The sequence below is a fragment of the Carettochelys insculpta genome, chromosome 16 (assembly GCF_033958435.1).
Source record: "Carettochelys insculpta isolate YL-2023 chromosome 16, ASM3395843v1, whole genome shotgun sequence".
Taxonomy (NCBI): Eukaryota; Metazoa; Chordata; order Testudines; family Carettochelyidae; genus Carettochelys; species Carettochelys insculpta.
This window is the reverse complement of record NC_134152.1, coordinates 26,664,837-26,684,715: the sequence shown is the minus strand read 5'-3', so window position 1 is coordinate 26,684,715 and position 19,879 is coordinate 26,664,837. Positions and strand designations below refer to the sequence as shown.

Genomic DNA, 19,879 nt, shown 5'->3' with positions numbered 1-19,879 from the left:
AGCAGACTCTTCACTTTATAGAGTGATTACAAATTAATTTCAGAGGAACTGAAATTAACCCCCACCTGCTGGAAAGTTGTTTTTTTTAAAGCAAACTTCTGCATATTGTTTCTTACAAAAGCAGAATTGCAGAATTGTTCTTGCAGAAACACTTTTCAACATGACATTCCTTTTCAGCTGTTATCAGAGGAAATAATAGTTCAAATGTAATGTATTAAAATCTAATCTTTTGGTTACATTTTCAGAGCCAAGCATCAGAGTTCTTACACTTACTGGTTAATGCTTGTTGTCTCTGCAGTTGGGTACCTTGTGTGAATGAAACACAGTAAACTCTTAAATATCCGGCAATCCCGGGACTGGGAGATTTCTAGATATTCAAATTTTCTGCATAATAGAGAGGCATACCTGATAATGCATAACACTAAAGAAAAACAGGATTATATATTAAGAAACAAATATATGCAGAGTACATTATTTACAGTAACAGTATTGTTCACTGTAAACTTATGCTGTATTTGCTGTATTTTTTTGTATTTACTTTCACTATACTGCACTTACGGCAATCATCATCATTAATAACTGTGGGTTCGGGTTCAGCACCTGTTAGTGTCTGATGCCTCTCTCACTATTCCTTTCCATCTTCCCTGTCCAGTGCAGGGTGGCTTTGTTTCTGTAGACATAACTGACATTTTAACTGTAAGTAAATTTTAGTTATTTGAGAGTTCTGGGTGATAGAATGCCAGTGAAGACAGGGTTTACTCTTCAGAAGTACATCTGCAAAAGCTTTAAAAGCATTCAGGTCCTGCCAATCGAATGATCCAGAGATCAATTAAAAATGTGACCAGACAGATGTCAAATATATTAATATTGTTGGTGAGAGAATAGGAATAGAATTCCCGTCTTTCCTCTGGCACTCTTGAAATCTCAAATCCTGATCCTGCAAATCCTTAAGCATGTGCTTAAAGTTCAGAGTTTTAAGAATCGTTGATCTGATTCCCCTTCTTGTCACTTACAGGAAAACTTGTGGATGTTGATCTTTGGCTAGGTTTTATTTAGGTTCAGTCAGCAAACAGGACAAATATTTTGAGAGTTTTTTTTTCATGTGAGAGTAAATGTCTCCAGCTTGACTGCAGTGTATAGGTTACGGTATTACACCTATAATGTTCAGAAAAGCTGTGAAGGCCTTGCGGATTTCAAGTTAATTGATCTGTCTCTAAATAGATTTACTGAGGCATTTACTTCCTTCTACAGGAACATCTTGAATGCAAAATTAGGGAGTATAGCACATGTGTAGGCCTAGAGGGAGGAACTCACAATTACTATTAAACTTGATCTTTGATTATGAAGAGACAGTCCTCCTCTTGTCTTCACACTGCATATCCCCAAAGTACTTTAGGGATCTAGCATGAGTCTTAATCTCCTTCAAGCACCCTGAAGTAACTCACAAGCTGGGTAGAAATAACTCTTCAGGAAAAACGTTGATTGTGATTTGGAGGGACAATGATAAAGGCAGTTAAACAGAATGTTAGTCTGTATGCACTACTAGCACTGTGTAAACCAACTTCTACCTGCACCAATCTTATAAATCAGTGAAACTCGGACCTTAGGGGTTTCAGGAACCAATTAAACCATCCACTTTACTCAAAAGATCTGTGAGCGTGTGAATTGTTTATATATTTAATTTTTGCAGCAAAATGCCTGACTGTATTATTTTATCAACACTAAATGCATCCTCCTTGGTTAACAACTTAATTAAATAAGTGTTTTAATACAATGCACTGAAAAGGGCTGCAGAAGACACATTAAAGAGCCACTTGTGGCTCTCCAGTCTCAGTCTGAGTTATCACTTTATATATCTTGAGTGCTGAACTGTTTGATAGCTTGTATGATCAACTGTTGAGATACAAAAGTTTTTCTACTCATTTTACAAGGTAAAATGTGTATAAAGGGAAATATTACAGAACAGTATCATTATGCTGTCTGAGAACATCACTATGCATAACAGTCGTGAGAATTACAGGAGTTGGTGGGTGGCTCAGATATGTGTGCAGTGTTAGTTTTATGGAGCACCATATAAGGTCTATCCCAAGCTATTTTTTGGCATCAGCAATATAAACTGTAACTGTTGATACTGGGAAAGCATAACTTAGTAAACCACATTTATTACTGTTTGAAGTTACTGTGAGAGTAACAAATCTGAGATACATTTATTTAACACTTCGCTTAAAAATGGCTAATGAAAATTTTTGTCATTTACTGGACTAACTTTTGGGAAATAAACAATGTAAGATATTGTAAAATCTTTTTTTTTTTTTTCCCAGCAAACATTGTCATATGTTGTGCAAAGTTTTGTAGACAGTAAAGGGTAAAGCAACCACACTGGTCTTTTCTGGCCTTACTGTGTGAATCTACCAACTCATTTTCTGACATCCTGAAATAGGAGCTTCCAGCTTATTTTAAAAAATTTAAAAAAAAAAAAAAAAGCTTACTTTAAAAAATAAGACAGTGAATTCTCTGGCCTTAAGAGCTAATTTTAAGCCAGATCTTATATAAATGGTATGTTATGTTTAAAAGTGTGCTGTCAGTGTTTTTCTGGACAACTTAGAATTTTTCTTCTCTTGTTTTTTTTTTTCCTGGGGTCTTACTTTTACTGTGTTTGTCTTTGATATTTGCATTTTTTTTGTTCTTTATTTAGGTTTAAGTTTCCTTTGGGGGCCCCCCCCAAAAAAAAATGTATAGCATTTTTCTCGAACTCTATGTACAATTCAAGCAGTAGAAATGGACAATGAGGAAAGACCTATTAAATCCTTTAGTCTGTTGTCATGCAGGATTTTCATACATAAGTAGTTTGATATATTTAAATTTGAATTTAAATTTAGAATTTTTTTAAAATAAAGAGCTGACATCTTGGTAAATGCAAGACATGAGGGAGGGATAACCACGAATTCCAAGAGGATTGAATAAAGCATAATGAAGTATGACTATTTTAATGTAGCAACTTTGATTCAAATTAACTTTTCGAATTCTTGAAGCAGAAAGCTTCAGACAGGGTACAGTGCTAACTAGCTTCTTATAAAGAACCTTGTACGGAGATGGGAGAGGATGGGAGCCAAAAGATAGCTTTAAAGAAGCAGATGCATAATATTCTCATTTTGGCACTGAAGTGGTTTCATTGGTTTATTAAGTCAGTTTTTACCCGTGATTTAGGTTTAGCTATTCCAGCAGAAAAGTGGAAAACGTAAATCTCTAACTGATTTCCTTGTAGAGTTGCAGGGGGTATGTTAAAATGCATCGTCAGTAACTGGATTTAGTATTACATTGATTATTGTTTCATGACATTTTTTCCAAAAATACTTACTATCGTAAGGCTAAGACATTCTTCTTTGGAACAAGTTTACTTTTCAGAGTAATCTTGGTGTTTTGATTTATTTATTTTTAAATCTGTTTGTTTCCTCCTTTTACATTAAATGGCAACAAACAATTCAATGTTCTTAAAACACAGGACTGAACAGAGCAAAAAAACAATATGTAACTCAACTATAGAAATGTGAAGTCATTTAGAACTATAGTTCTAACAGTTTATTATCATGTTAACGTTTTATTAAAATATTAGTGTTAAATGCCACACATTTTTGTTGTTTTTATTGTAACCAAACGTGAGCTTTACATGTAACTTATTTGACTTTTTTTGGTGATTTCTCAATATGCTAATTTTATTTCAAAATAGATTTGGACTTTGAAATTGTCATCCTCAAGCCACGTAATATAGAAATAATAGACATGGAGAAAGGGATTTTAAATTGTATGTTCCAGATTGACAATCATAATTTAAAATGACCACTTCCCCAAAATTAGCTTTTTGAAATGCTCTGGTACAGAAAAATTTCAGTTTGTTGAAATAAGGATTTCAGTACTGGCTAATATGCCAGCTTTAAGTTTGCTGTTTGATGACATAAGCATTAGATGTTTTGTCATGTATCCTTTCCCCTCCTGTTCACAAAAATGGACCAAGCACACAGTGGCGGGATGGCTAATGATTATTCATTACAGAGGTGCAAAATAACTAGATTTCCATAGCAAGCATTTTTGTATTCTTTGGCAATTACAGGTTGAACCTTTCTAAGCTGGAACTCTCTCTTGGCATGCATACTCAGTAATCTGCATGATTTTAGCTAGCTGGATGACCACTTATGGGTGTCGCCAAGTTTTCTGTGGTCTCATAAAGTTTGTTTCCAGCCACCCATCCGGGCTCTGTGTCTTCAGGTTTTGTTTTATTTAGCTCTAATTTACCCCTAAATGTTCTCAGAGCTCAGTAAGCAGTGAAAGTGTTGGTAATGTGCTAGAAAATATTGACCTCCTTTGGTCTGGCAAATTCTCTCATCTGACACAGGTAAGGTCCCAACAGCACTGAATGAGAGAGGTTCAACCTGTACTTTGTGTACCTGCAGATCACTTGCAAATAATTTACCACAAGTGTTTCTCTTTTTATGTACATGCATATACAGAGAGTGCACAGGATTTTCAAAAGTGGCTATTGATTTTAGGTGCCTCAATTTCTTCAGCTGGAGAAATCTTAAATTTTACAAGAGATGTTTGCTCAACACTTTGAAAATCTTTAAGGTTGTCAGTTACAGGGAATCTGCACTTCTGGACTCTCCTTAGCTGAGCTCAAATGAATACCTTTGGGCAGAGCTGCCTTTAAGGTGCATGGAGGTCTGGGACAACCCCTTTCTTCCCCAGGCCCTACCCTCTGCTCCACTTCTTCCCACATTTGCTCCAACCCCAGTCCTTCCCCACAAGCCTTGTCTCTGCTCCGCCCCACCTTCTAGGTCATTCCATTTCGCTATGGCAGTGAGAAGTGGGCGCCTGAGCCCATAGAGCAGGCTAGGACTAGGGCTGTGATTCTCTGCTGTGACTTTGCTGCTGCTGTGCAATGGCTGTCTCTGAGCACAGGTTTCACTACCTTCACGCCTCTCTTGAGTGCAGTTTTGTGTCACTGCTGCTCCAAGCCTGACTCTCTGGGTTACAACTTCCATTTCCCAAGTGTCATAAACATGAGAAGGCTGAGCTGGGTTGGCAGCAGTAACCCACTGTTCTTTCAGGAGCCTGTGACAATGACTATTAAAGTGACTTAAAACCATCTTCTTCAAAGCAAAGCATTATTAATTCACCCAAGAGTATATGGCATGTAGGGCAAAGGGTAAAAACATTAAAGACTTATATCTTCTAGTTCTTAATTAATCCTTAATCTTTCCAGTTATTCCCTTGGGTGGATGCTCACCAGGCGACTGGTCCCACATCACTTGACCAGTGCACTCCTAAGCTTTCTTTGGACTTAGTAGGTTGCAGCACATCTTTTTCCTCGGCCTCTCCAGCACATTTTCTGGGTACAAGTTCTACATCTGTTATCCCTCCCCAGAAAGGGGATCCCACAGGCTGGCTGTCCAACTCTCCTGGGACAAGCGTTGAAGTTTCCTTCTTGGCTTCTTGTTAATTTATGCACACCTTTCTCAGAGCACCATTTTTATGGGTGCTCTGGGTTTTCTTTTCACTGCTTTAGGATTGTATGATAGCAAAGCAAATGGATACACAGGCTTTGTGAGAATTTCTAAACACGGTTACTCTGTATTTAATATGGTGCAAAAGATATGATATGTATATAGGTATAGATCCAGACAGGGATTTTCCTGCTTGCTTTTCTTCTTGATTCCGGAGTGTTCTTTGGGCTTAGGTCATAGCTCTCTGAATGTCCTCTTCCTGCACGCAGCTTTCATCTGACTCATGGAATCTTTCTCTCCTTCTTCTTGAGTGTCCTCCTATCTTGGCTGGTATCAGATATAAAGCCCACCTCTTTGTTCTTCTCTTCTGCTAAAGCTTCATATGAGTCCCCTCCCCAGCCTGTCGGTTGTTGTATCTTAAAGCATTTTGCCAACACCTAGTTTCTAAAAAAAAAAAAAAAAATCATGTTGTCCTGCCTGGGCCAAGTATATTCACTAGTTCAAATGTCTTAAAAACAGTCTTTGAAAGCTGTACTTGTAAGTGTCGTTCCCTTGCTCTTTAGCATGAGGTGCAGGGCTCAGTATGGAGAAGACAGTCATAAGACATAGGGGTGCAAACAGTTCATAAAAACAAATAAGAATTTCTAAGTTGTACTTAGATTTCCAAATTTGTTTCAGTGGTCTTTTGTCAATTTCTGCAGGGACTGAGTCTCTGCTTTTAACATAAAGATGTATAGTTGCTTACCATGAAATGTGACTCAGGTGTTGTCTACATTAGAAAGTTTACAGTGTGGCTGCAGCAGTTCTTTGGTATGGCAGCGTGACCACAGCAAGAGCACTGGGAGAGAGTTCTTATCTTTGGCTTGGGTGGGGGGAGCAGTAAGGACCCATCTTTCTAGCTCAGATGGTCAGGGAGAGCAGATTTTTTTTAAAATACAGATATCTCTTTGAGTGTTTTTAATTGTTGAGGTCTGGTTCTCTAATCCTTTCATCTTCAATGTAGAATTAGTTTGACTTTGATACTGTTAAGACTCTGCAGCTTCCACTGGCCTTGCTAGTCTTTCCACTGTACTTTTATTCCAGACATATTTCTCTCAGGTGTTTGAAGTGCTTTTTTCAGTTATTCAGGTGTTAGCTTTTGTTTTCGGATTCACTGCTGCCAGTGTTCCCTGTAAGATAAGTGCTTGGGTACACACCCCGGAGAAATTCCAGTGGTGTCCAGCTGTGTTGTATCCAAAGGATGTATTAAGTTTTTGAGTTTAATGGTGGCACAGACAATGTTTCTCAAGCATTCTTTGAAGATTTACAGGATTGAAAAGAGGCTGTTGAAATTTTGCAGCAAGTAATCAGTCATTATTCAAGACTCAAAACTTAAACGAAGATCTTGTAAAAAGTCATATTCATTCTGCTCCTTTCGTCTAGAAAATATCACAACTTTTTGTGAGACTGAATAAGAGACTTTCAGCTTTTTTAAAATCCAAGTTCTACAACAAGTAGGTAAAGAGATGCTAAATGTTACAGTAAAGCCCCATATTTGTCCCCTCATAACACTGTTATAATACGGTCAGGTTCTTAATAAACATAAAGGAGTTGCTGCCCTCTGAACTTCAAATTGATGGGGAACAAGGAATCAACATATTCCTTAAATAAAGACAAAGTCAGTGGGAAAGGAATTTTATTTTCAAGATTCCATATGGGAAATATAAACAATGAAGTATAAACAAGTAATGGTATCCTTTTAATCAGTGGAATAGCATGCAGGTGCCTAAACAGAGACATCTATTTCCCAAATGGCAAAGGACAAAATAGTAAGGAAAACATTTTTATTTTCAAGTTCCTGAGGGGTTATTACAAAGGCCAGCGGAGAGTTATTTGTATTAAATAGCAGGATTATAACAAAAAATAAGTAATTGTTTAATGTTACTATTTTCAGTATAATAATGGAAAGACCTGTGTATAAAGCTATATTCATTAGCCGTGGAAATCATGCTGATAGGCATGATATTGGTGGATGGCTGAAGAGTTGCCTGTATGGTGGTGTCTAACGTGTTGCCGGTGATTAGGTACCTGAGGTTACTGATTGGCAGAGCAAGGAATGTATTTAATGAATCTGACAGGCAATCAAGATTATACTTTCAGGGTGAGGTAACCCTGTGTGAGCATATTCAGTCCTTTGTCACCTCACTAATTCATGCTAGAAGCATTGTGAAAGCTTAATGAGTTCGTGTGTCATCAACTATTCTCCTATTCTTCCTATTCTGTCTCCTTTAATATTAAGCTTATTTTGCAACCTTCAGTGGCTTGTTGCAGAAAAAGAATAACTGCAACTGAGATGGTCTAAGGTGAGATTTCTATTGCCAAGATATATTGCTGCATTTCATCTTGTATGTAAACCTTCAGAATCATTGCTGTATAGGGGTGCAAGTTACATCTCTTCCTTCATTCACAGTTATCAGCTACTACTCGCAGTCCTGTAACGTATGCTTCAGTATTATCTTGTTTGGGAGGGGGAAAAGTATTACATCAGCCCAGAGAGGGAAAATTAGGGTTATTTTAAATAAATCTTTGAATTCTTTTGCTAAGTTAATTAATGGTACTTTTATTTATTAAAAGTGTGAAGTGTCATTGGCCCTGTGAAGTTCATAAAGAATATTAGTCTGTTAGTAAACAGACAAGTCCAAGGAAGTACAAAAAACCTAGCTGAAATACCACTATGCATAGATTAGCCTCAATAATTTTACATTCCTTTGAAAATTATTTTTGTAGTGGTAAGAACATATTTCCCAGGAAAAGGGTATTCACAGCTGGGAAAACAGTGGCTACTTTGAAGATGGTTTTCCCAGGCAAACAGCTCACATCTCCAACTGTTTTTGGTATAAACATATTTAGCATGCTTCTTAATAAATTTTAAGGAATTAAGCGTTCCCCGTTACATATGAAAGAAGTTTTTCAGTTAATTGTACCATGTTTTTTCTGTTAACCATGTTTGCTTAGTTTTTCTCCTTTTACTTTCATACATGTAGCCAGGAAGTAGAAGCTAAAATAATGGAGAGGAGGGTGCAAATCTCACCCTTTTCTGCTGTAAGCAGAGAAAAGGTTCCCCCCACGCCACTCAGTCTGGGTTAGCAGTACTTGATTACAACTTTCCTCTTCTGTTGGTGAGAGGTTTTTCTTTTTGTTGTTACCCCGTCAGCAAGTTTGCTGTCTTCTACAATGGTTCTGTTTATGTCATTTGATTTCTTTTTTTGGTCATTTTCACTATAAATCCCTGTTCGACAGAATTTTCACCAGGATAAAACTGAACAGTTGAAGTTCCAGTTTGGGTTGGATGGGTGGAAGGAATAAGAGTTGTTGAACTGTGACAGCAATCCATTCAGGTTCCAAAGTAGTAATCAGCCCAGTGTCAATTAGGACTAGAATCCAGGTCTCTTAAGTCCCAGTCCTCTCCTCCAAGTATATGAGCATGTTGTATTCTTGAGTGCAAAACACATTCTTTTTTTGAGTAGATATGCTGATTACTTTTAGTTCACAATGTAAGTGTGTCCCCAGGAGGAAAAAAAAAATCAGTGGGAAAAGAGCAAGTTAGGAAATTGGCCACTCCACATGAACAAATAAATGTTCAATAGAAATACAGAAAATCTCATGGTTAAATTGTTAAAAGATAAAGTTCTGAAAGAGATGCAGGCCTGGTCTACCCTACAAAGAGAGCTTGACATAAGCTGCCTTTATGTTGATGTGTTTGGGCATGTTATCACACTCAACTTTGTCTCTGCTCACGTGTCCTGCTATAGTTTTTCAGTAAAACCACGTCCTTGAACAGAGTAGAGGAGGGGTCAGCAACCCCTGGCACATGTGCCAAGAGTGTCATGCAAGACTATTTTCATTGGTACATGAGGTGGAGATCAACCCTACCCTTCCTCTCCCTTGCAGCTGGGAACTTGCTGAAAGCCAGGCCTGCTGTGGATTAACAAAAGACTGGTTAATGCTACCAACCAACACCTAAATGGAAAAGCTCTGCATCTTTATTTGACCCTTTTAAGAAGGGTCACTGGCATTTGGCCCCATATATAGCGGTCAAAGGGTCAACTTTCAGCACTCTGCCTTGGAAAGGTTTCTGACCCATAGTATAGAACCACGATCAACCTACTGAGGTTGACGCAGTGTGAGTGTGGTCATGGCATGACCTGTGTTGACCCTAACAGTCTTCCAGCAACATTTCCTGTGATAGTGACTACAGTAAATTCTTTCATATCCAACATCCCTGGGACTGGGATGTTGATGGATATGCAAATATGTTGGTTAAGAGAGAGCACCTGGAGGGGCACCAGCAGGGCTCAGGGGAGGCACAGGCAGCCGGGCAGAGCCAAAGCTGCGGGATCCATGGCCAGGGTCAGGAAGCCAGCCAGGGCTGGCGCGAATGCCAGCAGCTCTGGGGCAGAGAAGCTGGCCATGGCCAGGAGAAAGCGCTCAGAAGAGAAAGCTACGTGTTTGTGCCAGTTATCTGAGCGTTCTGGTTAAATGAACACCAGATAAAAAAGAATTTACTGTACTTGGATAAACTCCAGTATTCAGGGGGAACAAAGCCTGCAAGCCTCTTTCCCTGCTCCCCTTTAGCCCCTCACCCTCTTGCTTCTCCCCCCCCCCACCCCGCCGTTCCCAAAAAGTTTTTGAAATGCCTTTTTTCCTTGATTGTCCAGATTGGCAAGCACACCTAGCTTTCCAGTGTTCCCTCCAATGTTTTCCATCCGTATGTGGAATATATTTTTTTGTGTGTGCTGAGGTGTGTGTGTGAATGCGCACCACCAATAGAAACACAATCTAGTTGTGGGCACACTGCTAATCAGCTGGGCAGCATTTGAAATCCTTATGAGTGGCTGTACAAGTGTACAGCTTGCAGAGAACACTGCAGCTCTCCCTTGATATATGCAACTGTCCAACCAACTACACTGGCTTTATGCACTAGACTTGCTCCTGCCTTGAGTAGACAGGAGATATTGGATCTCTGGGGCTTGTGGGAAGAAAAGGCTATGCAAGCACAGCCCTTGAACATGGATATCTATGAGCAGAATTGCATGGTGTGGGGGATGCAGGTAATAGGATGCAACAAGGGGTCAGCAGCAGTGCTGCCTGAAAGTGAAGGAACTTCTCCAGGATACCACAATGTCTGGAAGCACGACAGTAGGTCAGGTGTTTCATCACAGGCCTGCCACTTCTGTGAGGAACTGTGTGCCATAAGTGGTGGAGAACCTACTGGCACCATCCAGACCCCTCCAGATTCCTTCCCAAGACTGGGTTCTTCCCAGCACAGAATCAGATGAACACAAAAACATCTGAGAGGACCAGTTAATCAGCATTCACTAACTGACCCCTTATACAGTAAACCCTCGATTTAACAGATCCTGATTTAGCAGACTTTAGGAATAACGGATGTCCCTCCCCCCCTCCCCGGCCGGCTGTTCCTAAAGTCTGTTGGGGTCTGTAAAATCACCACCCCATGCCCAAAAAAAAAAGTTGAGACTTACTGTTGCCGTGGTTTGGAGGAGCCACCACCTCCTCCACCAGGGCCACCACACGCTCCTCGCACTACAGGTGTGGTGCATACACAGGCAGACTGGCACTCGCATACACGCTCCTCCTGCCCCTGGTGGGAGGAGCATGTGGTGGCTTTGGTGGTGGCCCTTCCAGCTGTGTGGGGCGGGGCAGCTCCAGCTGCACTGGCAGGGTCCCAGCCATGTGGTGGGGTCCAGCAGCTTCTCCATTGACAGCAACTCTGGTGAGTGACAGTGTTGTTGTATTTGTTTCTGATGGGGGTGGACTGGGGCCGGGGGAGCCTGGTGGGGGTGGGTGGGCAGTAAGCCCTTGCATTTAATGGATTTTTGGGAATAGTGGACACCTCTCCCCCAATTTGTCCATTAAATTGAGTGTTTACTATAGGTTCCTGGATTCAGGAGGCTGGGTTGGGCAACAAAATCAAGCCATGGTCCCCTCTGTGCCTTTGCACTCAGTGGGCTGGGTATAAATAGCTCTAAATGTGCCACTCTTATACACCCCCAGGTTCAGCGTGTCTCTAGACCCACTTTCATGCCACAACCATTCTGCAAATAACCCTATTGATGAGCAAACCCTATTGGATTTTGGGTGCTACAGGGATCTTTAGCTTAGCTACAAGGAATATTGTTGCAGAGTGAATGGGGAAACCTGAAACACACGCCCCTTTGGGGGGAGTCCCAATAGAACTGATACAGAATTGTGATCCTGGCATCAGAACACTATACTTGAGAATGGATAGGGTGTTTGTAGGGAAACAACAATAGTTCAAGGGAGAACACTGGATTTGTTTATAGGTGAATTGGTGATTCAAGGGAGTACAGTTGCACCTCCCAAAACCGGGATTTGCTGGTTTAGCAACATCCATGGGATGATAGGACTACGTATGTCACTGGACCAGAGAGCCCCAGATTTGGAGGCTAGTAGAGGGATGGCTGGGTGGATCCTGGGGGTGGCGGGGCTGGTGGCCATGGGAGGTGGGGCTTGTGTTCCCAGCTAGAAGTGGCATCCTGGCTGGGGGCTGGAGCCCAGTGCCCATGGGGCTGTCTGGCTGTTTGCATGGCTGGGGTTGCACCGGCAGCCCAGCTGGACCTGGAGCTGGCCTCTGTTGAGCAAGGCCGCATCCAGCAGACCAGCCATGGCTAGTACTGGCATGTGCTTCAGTCTAACAGCGGCCATGGCTGGGGCTGGAGATAAGGGGGGACCAACGGGACAAAGCAGTGCTGGCAGAAGGGAGGGGACCTCCCCCTCATTCAACAAATTCGCTCATTTGGGACTTGTCAGATCCCATGGGTGCTGGATGAGGGAAGTGCAACCTGTATGCCAAAGTTGTTATGTTTAGGCTAGACAATAGGAACTCATTACTGGCTCTTGGTGGTGTTCCTTCAATTGAGTTCATAATGTAGTTAGGCTATTTCAGTATTATGGATACCAATAGTGTACTTTATACTAAAATTGGTCGGATAATTACTAATCTGGGTGTGTAGAGACGTGGGTTCCTTAGGATCTGGAGCAGAGATTTTCCATCAGGCGTTAATTTCCTGCTTTCTGTGTTCCAGAGTTCAGTGTGATTCTTGCCTTGCATTTTCTGTTCTTCTTTCTGTATGCTCATGGAGATGTCTCTCTATGCCATCTTCAATGCAGTTGTAGTTAGGGCTCTTTCCTTCATCCTGTCTCCCTTGTCTGGAGGGCTTTAAGTGTGTCATCCCCTGCCTTTTCATTGCTTTTTTAAGTCTTCCTTCTGGTCGGCTTTGGCTGGGAAGGGAGTCTTCATTAATCAGACAAGCTACATGCTATGCCCTGGTTCTCTGAGTACACAGAGCTTGTAGGTAACACCTGTTTGAGACTGCGCTATAGTTTAGTCTGTCTAACCTAGAAAGCATGCATGAACCTGGTGAAAGGAAAGGGCATTCAGGTAGGTGTGCATGTATTTTTTTTCCTACAATCTCTAAATTTTGACATGGTACCTGGTCCATCCTGAAGTTAAGACAAAGATATTTATTTGTAAAGGAAAATATAGAGGTATAACAGAGAGAGGTGGAGCTGGCGATGGTTTTTCAGTCTCCTGTTGGATTAGGAAGTGTTTAAGGAGTTTCAGAGCACTTTATTTATGTGCTTGGGTATGGTCCCTCTTGTGCTCCTGAGAGATCTTGAAACTTTCATGGAGATATTTCACCTATGCCTTCCAGCCTGACAGTGACTTCCTCCTTTTGCCTCACAGATGTTATGTGGGACACAACAGGCAGCTATAATCATTTGTATGTTTTTGTTACTGAGATTCAGTTTTGTGAGCAAATCCTGCCAGCGTGACATCAGTCTACCTAAGGCATATATTCAGTTGTCATTCTAAACTTGCTGAGCTGGTACAGGAGTTGATTCTATTGCGGTGACCAGCATGTGACTTCATGATCATGAGTGCAAGGGGAATCTGGGTCCATCAGAATTGCTATTGGCATTTCAGTATTGCCAATGGTAAGCCATCTGTCAGAAGAGTCTGGTGTTCTTGAAGAAGAGCGTCCTGCACGTTTTATAACTGTCTCACATTGATATTGGTGAAATGTCCCTGGTGATACATCAGTGGTTGCATAACCAGCAAAAAAATCTTTCTGTTGATGTACTCTGTGACAAGGTGCACTGATGTCCAAATAAATACATGCCGTCTATGATCCCACAGGAATCCCATTTCTGCAAATCCATCTGCTGTTTCTTGCACATTGCTGGCACTATGTCCTTTGTAGCAGGAGAAGATTAATGGTCCTACACACTTGTATCACAATTGCCTGCATTGTGTGTTTTCCAGCTCCAAAATGATTTCCCACTGATCAGTAGCAGACCAGCATTGCAAGCTTCCTGCCAGTTACTCCTCTACGGTCAGTTAATGTCTCATTCTGGAGTCTATAAATCAGAGTCCTTGGGTGAGATCAGCACGCAGATGCAGATTGTGGCCTTTTGTATTTTAATGTTCTGAAACCACTGCTTGTCATCCCAAACCTGCATTATGATATGACCCTACCAGTCAGGGGTCACTTCTTAGACTCAGAAGTGGAGCTCCATTATGCGGGGAGCTTAACCCTAAGTGCTGAGACATCCCGGGGCAAGGCATTTGTGTGCTGCAATGTGTTATGCAAATTTACGAAAAGTCATTTTACCAAGATAGTAGCATATGGCGCACTAATGGTGCGCCACTGATACAAGCATGTTTGGTGTATACATGCAGTGCAGACCAGGGCAGCCAAGTATGAACATGCTCAACTTATGTATAAACTTAGGCAGCTGTCTGACAGCGTATTCTGGGTTGGCCACAGTTTTTAGTGGAGAGTTTTGATCTAAGCAGCAAGCTTATAATGGAGGGTAAAGAGATGGCAATCAGCATCAGGTGAAATGGGGAGAGCAGTGCATATGAAAAAGCAGTTTTCATTTAGTGAGCATGAGAGTTAGAGGTGTACCCAATGTAAATCGTGGCATTATTAGGCAGAACCTTTTTGTTGATTGCTTGTTACTTTTGATGTAAGTTTGTTAAACATTAAGTTGTTGGAAAAACTAAAATGTAAGTACCTGACTGAGATATATCAGCTTTGCTGACTTTACCACGTGTTATGTTTCTTTCCTTGTCCCATTATTTTTATCTTTGAGTTGTAAGGGAATCTGTATGAACAATTTTTATTAGGGGATAAATTATATGTGTTAAGCATACTAAAAGCTTTGAAGAGAAGGGAAGACTGGAAAATTTCCACGGTATAAATAAGAAGCTCAGGAAGAACTGTTTTGCGTGTTATGTAAACATAATTTGATATCCACTAAAGAGACAGAAAAAAAATCTGCATCTATAAACTAAATAAAACAAGGGGGGTGAAAATACTGGGTCAGATTTGTTTTTGCTGTTAATGTATAATAAGATACCTTTTGTACATCAGGTGGTAGCTTTGGAGCCGAGCAGAATTAATGAATGCTTTGCACATATTTATCCATTATATCATGCAGGCCAGAAGAACAGAAATGGTTTCTCAAAAATTTTAAGAATTCTAGATTTACCAGCTCTTAATGAGAGTAGAAATAGTATGAGGAAACAGCAGTTAGAGGCAAAAATAATTATTTTTATTTTACAAGTGTTCCTAGGAAAGGTAAAACAATTTAACAAGATAGATTTCTGGTGGAATGATACCATGGCTTTTGAGATGCATTATCAAAATTAAAGGGTGACATTAAATTGAGGTTGCTGTTGAATAAGCTGCCCGAGATACACCTACATGGGCTATGATAGCAGTCTACAAGATCACAAATGGGAGCACCTAATAAAATTAATAGGCAGCAGGCCTAAAATAAACATAAGTACTTCTTCATGCAATGCACAATATGTGGAACTTGTTGCCACCTGATAATGCAAAGGCCAAAAGTATAATTAGATCAGTGGCGTCCAAAAGCAATTGAATGGATTGCCACATGGCCTCCTTCACCTCCCCCAATCAGGAACTTTACCCCCAACCCCCCTGCAAACTGCCAGTGACTGGGCAGCATAGCTCTGGTGAGTGCCACTTAGCCCCGAGGTGCTCCACGTAAACTGCCACATAGCCTGAACAAGCCTCGGGAACCACCTCCATTGCTGCCGCCACATTTGTCCCACCAAGTGGTAGGGTGCGTGTGCGGAGGGCACTTCATGTTTGTGGCTCTAATAAGACATTTCACCAGACTGCACTGTCTGGTTTGCTACATTTGGCAAACAGACAGCATATTTTACATCACGGAATTAATTAAAAAATAGGGTATGACCATCAATAGCTGTTGGGCAAGATGGTCATGGCCACTGCCTCCTTCTCTAAGTGTCCCTACACCTTTTACTGACGAAGTTAGACTGAGTGACCAGGGATGGATTTCTTGATGATTGCATTGTTCTGTTCATTTCCTCTGAATAATCTGGCATCAACACCTGCTTGAATAAGGTTTCTGGGAGGGGCAAATTATTGTTCTTAGTATGTCTCATTTGTTGGTGTGGGAGAGGAAGAGAATCTCTGACTTAAAGAACTACTAAGAACCACGTTGTACCTTTTGAATGCCTTTATCTAGGTTCAGCGACACCAGATTTAGAAAACTAACCTGCACATGGATTGTATACATTGTTTTATTTGCATTATAATAGTGCCTGCAGTGAGCTAGAGGCTCACAGATGGCACATGGAAAAGAAAACAAATCCCTGCTTTCCATTTAAATCCCATGAAATCTTGTCAGGAGGCTGTAGCCATGAGGTAGCACCAGACTATTTCGAGAATAATCAGATGTGCTATATGGAATATGGAGAAAAATGGTCCAGCATGTGAAAAATCGAGCTTTTCTTAGCTAGTAACATTCTATGTATACTTTTTCTTTTATTTTAAAGAACAGAAACTTTGTTTCTCATATTTCCTCAATTTCGGCCTGATTCTATGCCCGTTACAGTGAGTGGGAATCTCTCCATTGACTTCAGCTGGTTTTGGCTGAATCCCTCCTGTTACTTGCTATTTTTGTCTTTGGCACAGGTGAGAGAGTTCTGTTTTCTCTTTAATAAAGTTACTGTAATCATGGGTATGCTCTTGTCTAGATTTTGTTATGTTTTGGATAGAGGCCTGTAGTTCTGTGGTTTCCTAAGAGATTTCTTCTGAAAGAATTATACCTTTTTAAAATTCAAGTTAAAAGTGTGTGTTTTTCATTAAATAGGAACATTGGCGTTTAATGCCAAAGATTTGTCTGGGCTATGTCAAGTAGCTGCCGGCTCTCGTGAGCTGTTCCCCCCTCATTTTTGTCAGTAGCTGCTGCCCTTGACCTCTTGCAACACTTCATTATCTGATGCTCCCTCTGCAAAAGTTGACTGCCTGAAGTCTGGAGATTGCCGTAGGCTTCACAGACACGTCACAAACCAACCAACACTATTTCAGTCTTCCCAAATTGAGGTTTAGAATGAGGAGCCATCTAATCCTGAATCTTTGCCAAACACTGCAGCAGAACAGAGGCTGCAACCTAAGTAAAGAGAGGGAAAAAAAGTGCATTGTGTGTAATCAGCATGGTGGTGGTTCTATAGTGATGGAAAACTGAAGCAAGTGGGAAATATGTCGGTGGAAACTACCGTAGTAGTCCCTTTACAGAGCCCTGAGGTATTATAGGAAACTAGAGACATATGGTTTGCAAGATGTGATTTGAACCATGTTGCAGGGATATCCAGTTTTTTGATACTTGCAAAGTGTTAACTGCTGTTAGTTCAGAGATAGCCAAGTGGTTTGCAAACTAGGGCTCACTGGAGCACTTATTGATTGTTTGCAGAGAGCTGTCATGATGCTTGCCCATTATGTTTCTAGTCCTAAATTGCAATATAGCAATGTTTTATACTTTCCCAGTATAATATTTCTATGTAAGAACTTACTGTGTTTGACCACTAATGGTTGTAGAAGCAGCTCCATGTTCTCTTAAAGTCACACAAATAGTGAATTTATTTCTAGTTTGCAAATTATTTGTTCAGACTTTTAGCAAATACCTACATTTAAAAACCCTTAAATGGATCAACTCTCAAATGAAAATAAGACCTGAGTTTCATTTTCAGATAATAATTTCACTTTATCTTAAAACAAAACCTGATTGGCTACATCTGAGTTTCTGTAACCTTTTGAATTGCAACAGCAAGGAAGGGTCCTGTGGCACCTTTTATAGATTAACAGAAAAGTTTTGAGCATGAGCTTTCCAAGACCAGCATCTGATGAAGTGACTCTGTGCTTATGAAAGCTCATGCTCAAAACTTTTCTGTTAGTCTGTAAGGTGCCACAGATCCAGACTAACATGGCTACCCCTCCGAATTTTTAATTGCATGGACAACATATTAAGAATGACTGAACGAGTGTTAGTTCATTTCCCTCTTCTGATTGTGATTAAAATTTTGGAATGCACAATCAGTTTAAAGAAGTCCAGCATTTATCCCAGTGACTGATATACTGGCCCACAACTTGTACCAAATCAAATTTAGGACTTCTATTCATAACTGAATCAGCAAATCAAAGTTTAACTATAAAAACAGTTTGACTTATGTTATGAACACCTTCCCTTTTGAATCATGGAGTCTATCCAGTTTCCTGCTTTTAAAAGCTTGTCTTGTAGGTCAGAAAGGACCACTCTGATTTGAAAGGATGCCTTTCTGTTCTTCTCTTGCCCATCCTTCCTTCGTCTCCATGAATTTCCTGGATTTCATTTCCTTCTTTTCTCCTTCTCCTCCCCTCCCAAACTTCTTACAGTCTCCGAGGCTCTAAAACACAGTATTAATATCCGATCTTCATTGTCTTTGGGGGGATTGTCCACTCTCTTCAACCCCGCTCTTGTAAAGAAGTTAGCCACATCCTAGGTGGAACCAATTTTTTCCATCCCATTGTCCTAAAATACTCTCAATTTGAATGGGTGCCATCAGGATTTAACTACCTTTTCTTATTCCAGAGGATGAAGATACCTGACAGATGATGACTTTACAAAAGATACAGCAATTTTATAATAGCAGCCACAATTTATAAATTATGCATAGATAGATCCATCAAATTATCACAGTAGTTATTCAGAAATAAAGAACTAAAAAGATCAGCAGAATTTCTGTAAATAGTGGATTGTCCCCAATAGTGGGTTATACCTTACCTGTTTAAAACTTGCAAAGCATTACTGTAAATATTTCTCATTAATACTGCATCCCTTCCCCAAACTCTTAAATCCCAATGTCTATGAAAATATTTTTCAACAACTGTTAAAATTGCATTCTCACTTTCAACATTAAGTGAAAAATCCTACATATTTAAAAATATTTAAAAAATGTATCCATGAATGTGGGGCATGGGAACTAACATTTCTGTAACCAAGTTATAAGAGTGGTATTGAAAAGAACATACTGTTAAAATATGATTTGGAGGAAGATCAGAATTTAAGAAGAAAATTGTTGGAAAGTAGCCTATGGGGTTGGACCCTGAGTTTGTCAGCTGTGCTGGAGACTATCAAAGCTACTTTAGAGTCATCATATTGATGCTACTAGAAAATTTACCAAAGATGCACGTGAAAGAATACTGCAGTTTTGTAGTATTCAGGTGCCGGAGCTGGAAGGAATGAGATGAAGCTGTGCTATCTCAGATTCTCAGAACAAAGCAGAATTGGCATTGCCTTGCAGTTGTCAGCGATGGTGGTTGGCTCAGTAGGTGGTAGTTTATTCTTAGCTCCTGGTTTTGCCAAATCACTGAATGGTGGGAAGGAAGGCTAAAAAAGCCTGAAGCCAAGAATTAAAGATTTACAATAGGATGTCGGTGTAAATAGTTTTGACAAAACTATTGTATAAAACATGTCTACATTGTTAATCAGAATGAAGCTTGTTCATATTCTGAGATCCTGTTGCTAGCTCATCAATATGTTGCAAAGGGTCTTACATGGTGATTGAAACCCTGACAGCAGAACCTGTGACTAAGTAGAGTTGTAAACTTTAGAAAAGGTAAAATACTCTTATTTGATGTAGGGATGATATAAGGAAGGGGCAGTACATTTCTAAGGTGAAAATGGCTATAACAGGTTTGTTAAATGTGAACAAACTAAGACATCCAAGTGACAGGGAAGAAATAGATGTAGGTCCATGGCCACTGGGTTACCATGAATGTAATCAATATTGCAACCATGAAATTCGCTGCCTCTGTTGACTGACAGATTGTGACTACACACCAGACTGGCTTGCAAGAGTGATCCCCTCACTCAGCGGAAAGTGGCCACGTGCAGTGGCTCCTCTGTTAACAGAGTAAGCCCTGGAAGGCAGGCACGCATGGAGGGAAATCTCTTCCTGGAGTGCCATCCCCACGTACCCT

General features: G+C 40.4%; 1 protein-coding gene across 1 annotated transcript in view; it reads left to right on the top strand.

Moving 5' to 3' along the window:
• Positions 1-19,879, top strand: part of CHLSN (cholesin) — a 217,730-nt gene that overhangs the window by 4,710 nt on the left and 193,141 nt on the right. The gene's annotated exons all lie outside the window — the stretch shown is intronic.